The sequence below is a fragment of the Camelina sativa genome, chromosome 17 (genome assembly GCF_030686135.1).
Source record: "Camelina sativa cultivar CO46 ecotype springtype chromosome 17, ASM3068613v1".
Taxonomy (NCBI): Eukaryota; Viridiplantae; Streptophyta; class Magnoliopsida; order Brassicales; family Brassicaceae; genus Camelina; species Camelina sativa.
In genome coordinates this window covers 30,280,960-30,289,751 of record NC_141896.1, presented here as the reverse complement: position 1 = coordinate 30,289,751, position 8,792 = coordinate 30,280,960, and the positions used below count along the sequence as shown (strand labels likewise).

At 47.6% G+C, this 8,792-nt stretch overlaps 1 non-coding gene across 1 annotated transcript; it reads right to left on the bottom strand.

Moving 5' to 3' along the window:
- Positions 1–287: 287 nt before the first annotated feature.
- On the bottom strand, positions 288–394 carry LOC147924511 (small nucleolar RNA R71). The gene has a single exon (XR_015587878.1). It is a non-coding gene; the product is annotated as a small nucleolar RNA R71 (small nucleolar RNA).
- Positions 395–8,792: the final 8,398 nt, after the last annotated feature.

Sequence of the window (8,792 nt, the reverse complement as noted above, 5' to 3'; positions counted from 1 at the left end):
ACAATTTTGAGATCAAGAGTAGTCTCATCCAGATGATACAAAGCAACAAGTTTCATGGATTGCCAATGGAGGACCCATTGGATCATCTGGATGAATTTGATAGGCTCTGTAGCCTCACCAAGATAAATGTAGTTAGTGAGGATGGATTCAAACTCCGGCTGTTCCCATTCTCTTTGGGAGACAAAGCACACATCTGGGAGAAATCACTCCCCAAGGAGTCCATCACCACTTTGGAAGCGTGCAAGAAGGTGTTTCTAGCCAAATTCTTCACCAACTCTAGAACCGCAAGGCTGCGAAATGATATTTCCAGCTTTGTTCAGAAGAACAATGAGACGTTCAGTGAAGCTTGGAAACGTTTCAAGGGATACACTACCAGATGCCCTCATTATGGCTTCAATAATGCTTCATTGCTAAGTACACTTTACAGAGTAGTGGTCCCCAAGATACGAATGTTGCTGGACACCGCAAGCAATGGTAACTTCCTGAACAAGGATGTTGATGAAGGTTGGGACCGAGTGGAGAACTTGGCTCAATCTGATGGGCATTATAATGAGGAGTACGATCGCACTGTGCGATCTACTGGAGAGGAAGATGCCAAGTACAAGAGGGACATGAAAGCCCTAAATGACAAGCTCGATAAGCTCCTCAGCCAGCAGCAGCATGTTCATGCAATCTCAGAGGAAAAGCAGTTTTTACAACAAGATGGGGAGATTCTTTAGCTAGAGGATGTGAACTACATGGGTACAACAACTACAAGCCAAATCCGAATCTGTCATACCGTAACTCGAATATTGCCAACCCTTAAGACCAAAACTACCCATCAACAGTTCAAGGGAACCAGGTCCAGCAGAAGCCTTTTGTCCAATACAATCAAGGCTATGCTCCTAAACAGCAATACACTGGCAATTACCACCAACCCATTGCACCCCCTGGATTCCAACAACAACAAGGCCCGCAGGACCAATCACAAGAAGCTGACCTACGCGGCCTAATTCAGCAGATGATTCAAAATTAGGCATCAGCTGCTATGGACACCACAAAACGGTTTGCGGAAATGAGCAACAAGATCGATTCTGGATGCAATGACTTGACTGCCAAGTATGATTCGCTCAATACTAAGCTGAGGTACCTAGAGGGCCACCACAACAACCAACCAGCTCCAAAGATCAACCAGCTCCCAGGTAAAGCTGTTAAGAACCCAAAGGATTATGCCACTGCCCAAGCCATCTTCCTTGATGATGATTACCTCACTGAGGACAGTGATGTTCAAGATGGGGAGGATATGGATCACTATGGGATAAATGAGGCCAAGTACTACATATTCGAGTATGGACCCGAGCCTTCACCCGAGGAGACTGATCGAGTTGATGATCGAGCACTGGTTAGAGAATCACAAACCAAAGAACCACCCGAGGCAGAACCCGATGACTCACCCGATGATGGTGATCGGATGATACATCGAGTAGATGTTCAGATGAGAAATCAATCTCAACTGCCTGTAGCAGCAGAAAGGGGAACTAGAGGAAATGTTAAATGCTGCTCTTGACATCCAACTGGAGGCGCTTGCAGAGCGTATGGCCAAGTGTAAAGCTCCACCTCCTAAGCTTTTGCCACCACATGAAATTCAAGAGGAAATCACCAAGAAGGCAGCTCAGCTGGAGATTGAGGTTAAGGAAACTGTCAAGGAGATTGGGTATGAGATTCTCAGGAGTGGAGTGTGCTTAGATCCTGAGCTGCGAATCGAGGAGAAATTGGAGGACCATGGCTCTTTTACTTTGCCATGCTCGATTGGACTTCAGATTTTCAAAAATTGCTTGTGCGATCTGGGAGCTTTAGTCAGCATCATGCCACTGTTAGTTGCCAACAAGATGGGTTTCAACAGTTTTAAACCGAGTAGTCTGTATTTGGTTCTAGCTGATAGAAAAATCAGACATCCGATTGGGATCCTGAAAAATTTGCCTCTCAGGATTGGAAGGGTGGATGTCCCTACTGATTTTATGATCCTTGATATGGATAAGGAACCAGACGATCCACTGATCCTAGGGAGACCATTTTTGGCAACAGTACGTGAGGTGAAACAAGGCAAGATCAGAATTGAGCATGGGGAGCATTTCAAGATGGAGTTTGATGTCAAGAAAGGAATTAAAAGGCCAACCATTGATGGTCGGGTTTTTCCACTAAGACAAAGCACAGAAAAATCAAGCATCTTGAAGAAGTCAACACTACATTTGCTGTGGAACCTGGACAAGACTTGGAGAATCCATTGAATCCGCCTGCTACAGTGGAGAGGATTCCAGAACCTCTCTCTCCTAGATCCCATGCTTAAAGAGCATGAAGAGTCAAGCTTAGGGACTTAAAACAAGCTCACTTGGGAGAAAGTCCCAAAGATATCTTTTATTTTGTTTTAATTCTGATTTATTTGTTTTATCTTATTTTCTTTTTTTGCATGTTTATAAAAAATAATAATAATAATAATAATAAATAAATAAAAAAAGAGGAAAAGAGGAAAAGGAAATTTTGGGGAACCCGAGGCTCTACCCGAATCCGTTCCCGACGCGCCTGATCCTGTTCCTACTCGGGTGGCGAGTGGAGTCCGAATTCCACAAACCCAAGCCCACTCTCGGTGAAGCCCAAGCTGCTAACCCTATTCTATTTAAAGCGATTAGAACCTTTCTCCCTCAGGAGCACAAACCGATAAGTCTCTCAAACCTCGAGACTCTTTGATTATTATTTTTCGGGAACTAACCCTGTTGATCTCGGCTTAGTCTTTGTTTTTGCTTTCAAGAGTTCGACAATGGCTCCCACGATGAAAACATACCAAAAGAAGGAAAGCAGATCAACCTCCGCCGCTGCAAGAACCGGAGGTGATGCCGTCAAACCTTGCAAATCCCAAGGAAGAGGAGGCGTTCCGCATTCCCAACCGCTGGTTGGACATTTTGTTTCTCCAACCCGATGCTCAACCCGATCCGTCGCATGATCCGGTGCTCGAGCAACCAATCGAGCAGACCCCCAATGATGTGACCAAGGGTCACGGATGCAGAACGGTCGGAGGAAACGTCTTCGGACAGAACTCGGCACGAGAAATGAGAAATGGCGAGATTCCAATGAGCCGTTTGTGAATACGGTCGTGTAGCCTCTATCAGGTCGAACGGATGCGGTACAGACGGACGGATGCGGAAACGACTATCAGATGGGTAGATGGGGTTGCGATATGGATCGAAGTGAAGGGAAACGAAAGATGGAAACAAGATGGATCGAACGATGACACAAGAGGGTTGGCTCTCCTCTTGGTACAGTCACTAACAAGGTCGAACCCGGTTCGAAGCTTGTTAGGGTTTTCTCGATGTTCAATCCCGGATTGAAGAAAGAGAAGAGTGAGACAAGATCAAAGAATCTCTCTTTGAGAAAAGTTTTATTTTCATTCAAGTCTAAGGAGAACAAAGAGCTAAGAGACGGTTTAAATACTTAGGTCAAGAGAGGGCTTAAGGGACACGCGGATTCATAATGATCCGCACACTTGTCCTTAGACGTGTTCTCCTTGTAAATGGAACACGTCACCTCTAATACTTTCAACACTAAACTCTCAACGGTCTAAAGAAGGAATATTTCAATGTTCAAATTTAAACCAAAAGACTTAAGGAAAGAAAGATCCGCCTTAGGCTTAGACGCGGGGAACGCCTTAGCCTTAGGACGTTGTGCACCTAGCTCCATGCCTAGTTAAAACCTTCTCCGATAAACCCAACTGGAAAAACCCGGAGTAAGGAAAAAGAGTACACTTCCTTGCTTAAGCGATTTTGGTGTCTTCACTCTTGGGTAAGAGTGAAGACCATTCGGACTGAGTCTTCAAGGTCTTCATGGATCGATTGGCGTTGGGTGAATGACCGGACGAACAGGTTGAGCCGTTGCTTGGCCGCCTTTGCTGAACTCTTGGAACGTGTCATGGCTCTAGGGAGGATCGCTGGTGCCTTGGCCGCGTTGGTTGCTTGCGTCTCGGCTGCCTCCGATGCGTCCTGGTCGTGCGCCTCGGTCACGTTCGGTGTCTCTTGGTTGAGCTCCCGTCCTACGATCACATCATTTCCTCCCTCTTCAAAGCGTTTTGTCCCCAAAACATCATCGTCGTCACCTACATCAAATGGGACGAGATCAATAACATTAAAGGAGGTAGATGTACCAAACTCACCCGGAAGCTCGAGTCGGTAGGCATTTTCGTTGATCTTCTCGACGACTCGGAAAGGACCGTCTCCACGTGGGCTGAGCTTATCCTTTCGTTTCTGTTGGAATCTCTCCGGTCTCAAGTGTAGCGACACCCATTAGCCAGGCTTGAACAACATTGGTTTACGTCCTCGGTTGAGAAAGCTCGCATACTGCTCATTCCTTCGCTCGATGTTGACCAACTCTGCTCTCGCGGCTCTGTCTTGGTTCTCGGTCTCGTCCGGTGGAAGAGGATAGAGATCCAGTGGTGTAAGCGGCTTGAACCCATAGGCGACTTTGAAAGGCGACATCTTTGTTGACGAATGCACGGCTTGATTGTAGGCAAACTCTACGATAAGGATGCACTCGAGTTACGAACCTTTGTTACTCGCGAGCGCCGTCCTGAGCAGGGAGCCTATTGATCGGTTGACGACCTCCGTCTGGCCGTCTGTCTGCGGGTGAGCGGCGGTGGAGTAGAGGAGCTTTGTTCCAAGCTTTCTCCAGATGGTGCGCCAGAAGTGACAACGAAACTTGGGATCTCGGTCGGATATGATGGTGCGGGGCACGCCGTGTAGCCTGATCACTTGACTAAAGAACAAGTTCGCCAGTTGCACGGCTTCATTGTTCTTGTTGCACGGGATGAAGTGATCCATCTTGGAGAACCTGTCCACAACAACCATAATGCTATCTCTTTGCGCCAAGAGAGGTAAGCCGAGGATAAAATCCATTGACAAATCGATCCAGGGCGCTGAGAATGCCGGTAAAGGCATGTAGAGGCCGTGAGGATGCGTCGTCGACTTGGAGGTACAACACACGATGCAACGGCCCCAATGCTTCTTCACCATACTGCGTATCTTTGGCCAGTAGAAGTGCTCTCGAAGAACGGCCAATGTCTTAGTGATACAAAAATGACCCGATAAGCCTCTGCTGTGGGCTTCTCGAACAAGCAACTCCCGGATAGAACTATTCGGTATACACAACCGTCGCCCTCTGAACAGGAACCCCTCATGAAGGTAGAATTCGGTGTAAATTCCCTTCCCATGGTTCTGGAAACAATCTCCAAACTCAGCGTCTCCAGCATATGCATCCTTGATGCTTTCAAAACCCAACACTCACGCGTCCATAGTGGTGATCAGCGCATGTCTTCTTGACAAAGCATTGGCGACTACGTTCTCCTTGCCCTTCTTGTATTTGATGATGTAAGGAAACGATTCTATGAACTCCAACCACTTTGCATGACGTCTCTTGAGATTGGTTTGGCCGCGGAGATGCTTCAAAGTTTCGTGATCAGTGTGAATCACGAACTCTCTCGCCAGTAGGTAGTGTTGCCAGATCTCCATTGCATGAACGAGGGCGTATAACTCCTTGTCATAAGTCAGGTAATTGAGCGCTGCACCACTAAGCTTCTCACTGAAATACGCTACGGGCTTGCCTCCTTGAGTCAAAACGGCTCCGATCCCTATTCCCGAAGCATCGCATTCGACCTCGAAGGTTTTGTTGAAATCAGGCAAGGTGAGCAAGGGGGCTTGCCTGAGGCGCCTCTTTAGCTCAATGAAAGCTCGGTCTTGTTCTTCTCCCCAATCAAACTCGCTGTTCTTTTTGATAACGGAGGTGAGAGGCGCGGTGACCATACTGAAGTCTCTTACGAATCTCTGGTAAAAGCTCGCTAGGCCGTGGAACGACCGGACTTGTGTGATGCTTGTTGGCGTAGGCCACTCCTTTATCGCGCGAATCTTCTCTCCATCGACTTTAAGGCCCTGCGAACTCACAACAAAGCCTATGAAGACCAATTCATCAGCAGTAAAAACGCACTTTTTCAAGTTTGCGTATAATTTCTCTTCGCGGAGAACAAACAAGACTGACTCTAAGTGTTGAACATGATCAGACAAGCTAGAACTATAGAAAAGTATATCATCAAAGTAAACTACTACGAAGTTATTAATAAATGATCTTAAAACATGGTTCATGAGACGCATAAATGTAGAAGGGGCGTTAGAAAGACCGAATGGCATTACCAACCATTCGTACAAATCCTGTTTCGTTTTGAAGGCTGTCTTCCATTCGTCGCCTTCCTTCATACGAACTTGATAGTAGCCGCTCTTCAAGTCGATCTTTGAAAAGACGCTGGCGCCACTTAGTTCGTCGAGCATATCATCGAGGCGTGGGATGGGGTGGCGATACTTAATGGTGATGTTGTTGACGGCTGTACAGTCGATGCACATCCGCCACGACCCGTCCTTCTTCGGCACTAGGAGAACAGGAATAGCGCACAGACTCAAGCTCTCTCGAACGTATCCTTGCGCCATCAGCTCCTTGACTTGTCGCTCAAGTTCTTTCGCCTCTTCGGGGTTGACTCGGTAGGCTGGTCGGTTAGGTAGTTGCACGCCTGGAACGAGGTCAATCTGGTGCTCAATGCCTCTGCTCGGAGGTAGTCCTTCAGGGAGTTCATCAGGAAACACGTCGGAGAAACGCCTAAGGACGTCACGTATCACATCCGGTAAGGCATCTATCGACCCTTTAACACCTGTGAGCAATAAATCTCGAAAGACCATTATTAACACTTGGCCAGAGTCCCTTATGGACTTCCTAACATCACCATATTGCACTAAAAAGTTCTTTTTATCGTCCGAGTCTTTAGACAACTTGTTTTGCATTTCATGTACTTGCTTGGGGCTCAAGGGTTTCAAGCAAATACGTTTATTGTCATGAACGAAGTAGTATTGGTTCGTGTGGCCGCAATGATTGGTGCGCTTATCAAACTGCCATGGTCGCCCCAATAAGAGGTGGCTAGCTTGCATAGGCCCTACATCGCATAGGACTTGGTCCTTATACAGACCGACACTAAATGAGACCATGACCTGTTCTTTCACGTGGATCATAGTCTTGTCGTTTAACCATTTCAAATGATAGGGACGAGGGTGGTTTGTGGTATCAAGAGATAGTTTCTTGACAAGACTGGAGCTTGCAACATTGCTGCAAGATCCGCCGTCTATAATCAAGCCATAAACCTTCCCACTTACAGTGCATCTCGTGTTGAAGATGTTGTCGCGTTGGTTGGCGTCGTTGGTGGCTACGCTTGCGTTCAGGATGTGGTGAATCATCAACAGCTCTCCGACTTCGGGCTCAGCTAAGGCTTCCTCCAGTTCAGCCTCTTCTTGAACGTTCTCCGCGGTCGCCACATCGTCAGACTCGATCTCGCTGGCTTTGGTAAGGATCATTATGCAAGCGTTCGGACAGTCACGAGCGTAGTGTCCTCTCCCTTGACACTTGAAGCAGACAATGTCGCGGCTTCGGACGTCGGTGGTGTTGCGTCTCGGATCTTGGCGCTCATTGGTGGCCGCCTCCCTAGGTTTAAATCTTGAGTCCGCACTGGTCGCCTTTGGCTTCTCTGGTAAACGGTTCGAAGGCGATGTATTAGGAGACCAATTCGGAGTGCCTTGAGTCCGGATGCGAGTCGCGGAGGCGCTCTTCTTCTTGATTTGGTTCTCAATCTGCACTGAGAGGTGTAGTAATTCCTCAAAGACCTTATAGGGCTGACACTCAACCTTGCGCGCAATGCGGTCTTGTAGACCGCCCAAGAACTGCGCCATGAGTGACTCCTCGAAGTCGTCGACTCGTAAACGGTTGCGCAGGTGCTCGAACTCTTCGTAGTACTCCTCCACCAAGTGTGTGCCTTGCGTGAGCCTCCGGAACTTCTTCTGTAGCTTACAGTGATAGAACAGAGGCACGAAGCACCGTCGCATCTCGACCTTCAATACTTCCCATACGGTTATGGGTCGATCTCGGTTGCGGTACTGCTCGGATTCAAGGTGATCCCACCATGTAAGGGCGTGATCGGTGAATTGAGCCACGGCGTATTGGACCTTGCGTATATCCGGGTAGGCGTGACACGAATATAAGTGCTCCATGCGGCTCTCCCATTCGAGGTAAGCTTCCGGGCGGATTTACCCACGAATGTGGGTGCGATCATCTTGTCCGCCGGTTTGTGGTGCCTTGGGGCTTCGTCGTATACATCATCGTGGCGATGACATCGTCTAGGCCTCGGTTCGTACTCTTCATCGGACTGGTCGCTCACCGGTTCCCGTCTTGGTCGCCTTGCGGGCAAAGGATCTTCACGGGGAGGGTTTAACAGCTCGATCCTCGTTAAACGCTCTGCGAGCCACTCTAAACTGGTTTGCAACACGGTGAGGGTAATGCCTATCTCGGGTGGTGCTGGTGGTACTTCGTCGGCCATCGTACGGACTAGTCAAAGGTGACGTGTCGCGGTTTGGGTTTGAATTTAAACTTCGGAAGACAAAAAGCAAAACTCAAATGCATGAGTATCAAACGCTCACGGACCACACAAGATATTTAGTATTGTCACCCAAAAAATGCTGACAGCTATAACAATTCAAACATATGACTAAACAAAAGCAAAAAGCAAAAGTGCTAAAAGACAAGAAATGCTTTATGGCTAAGAACAAAAACACGGCAACAAAACAAGACTCTAACTTTATCGATCTAAAAGTAACCTCACAAGAACACGGATGAACACTAAGACGAACAGGATGAACAAAACGAAACGCTAACAACCTAGACGATCGATGAACAACACCAAACAT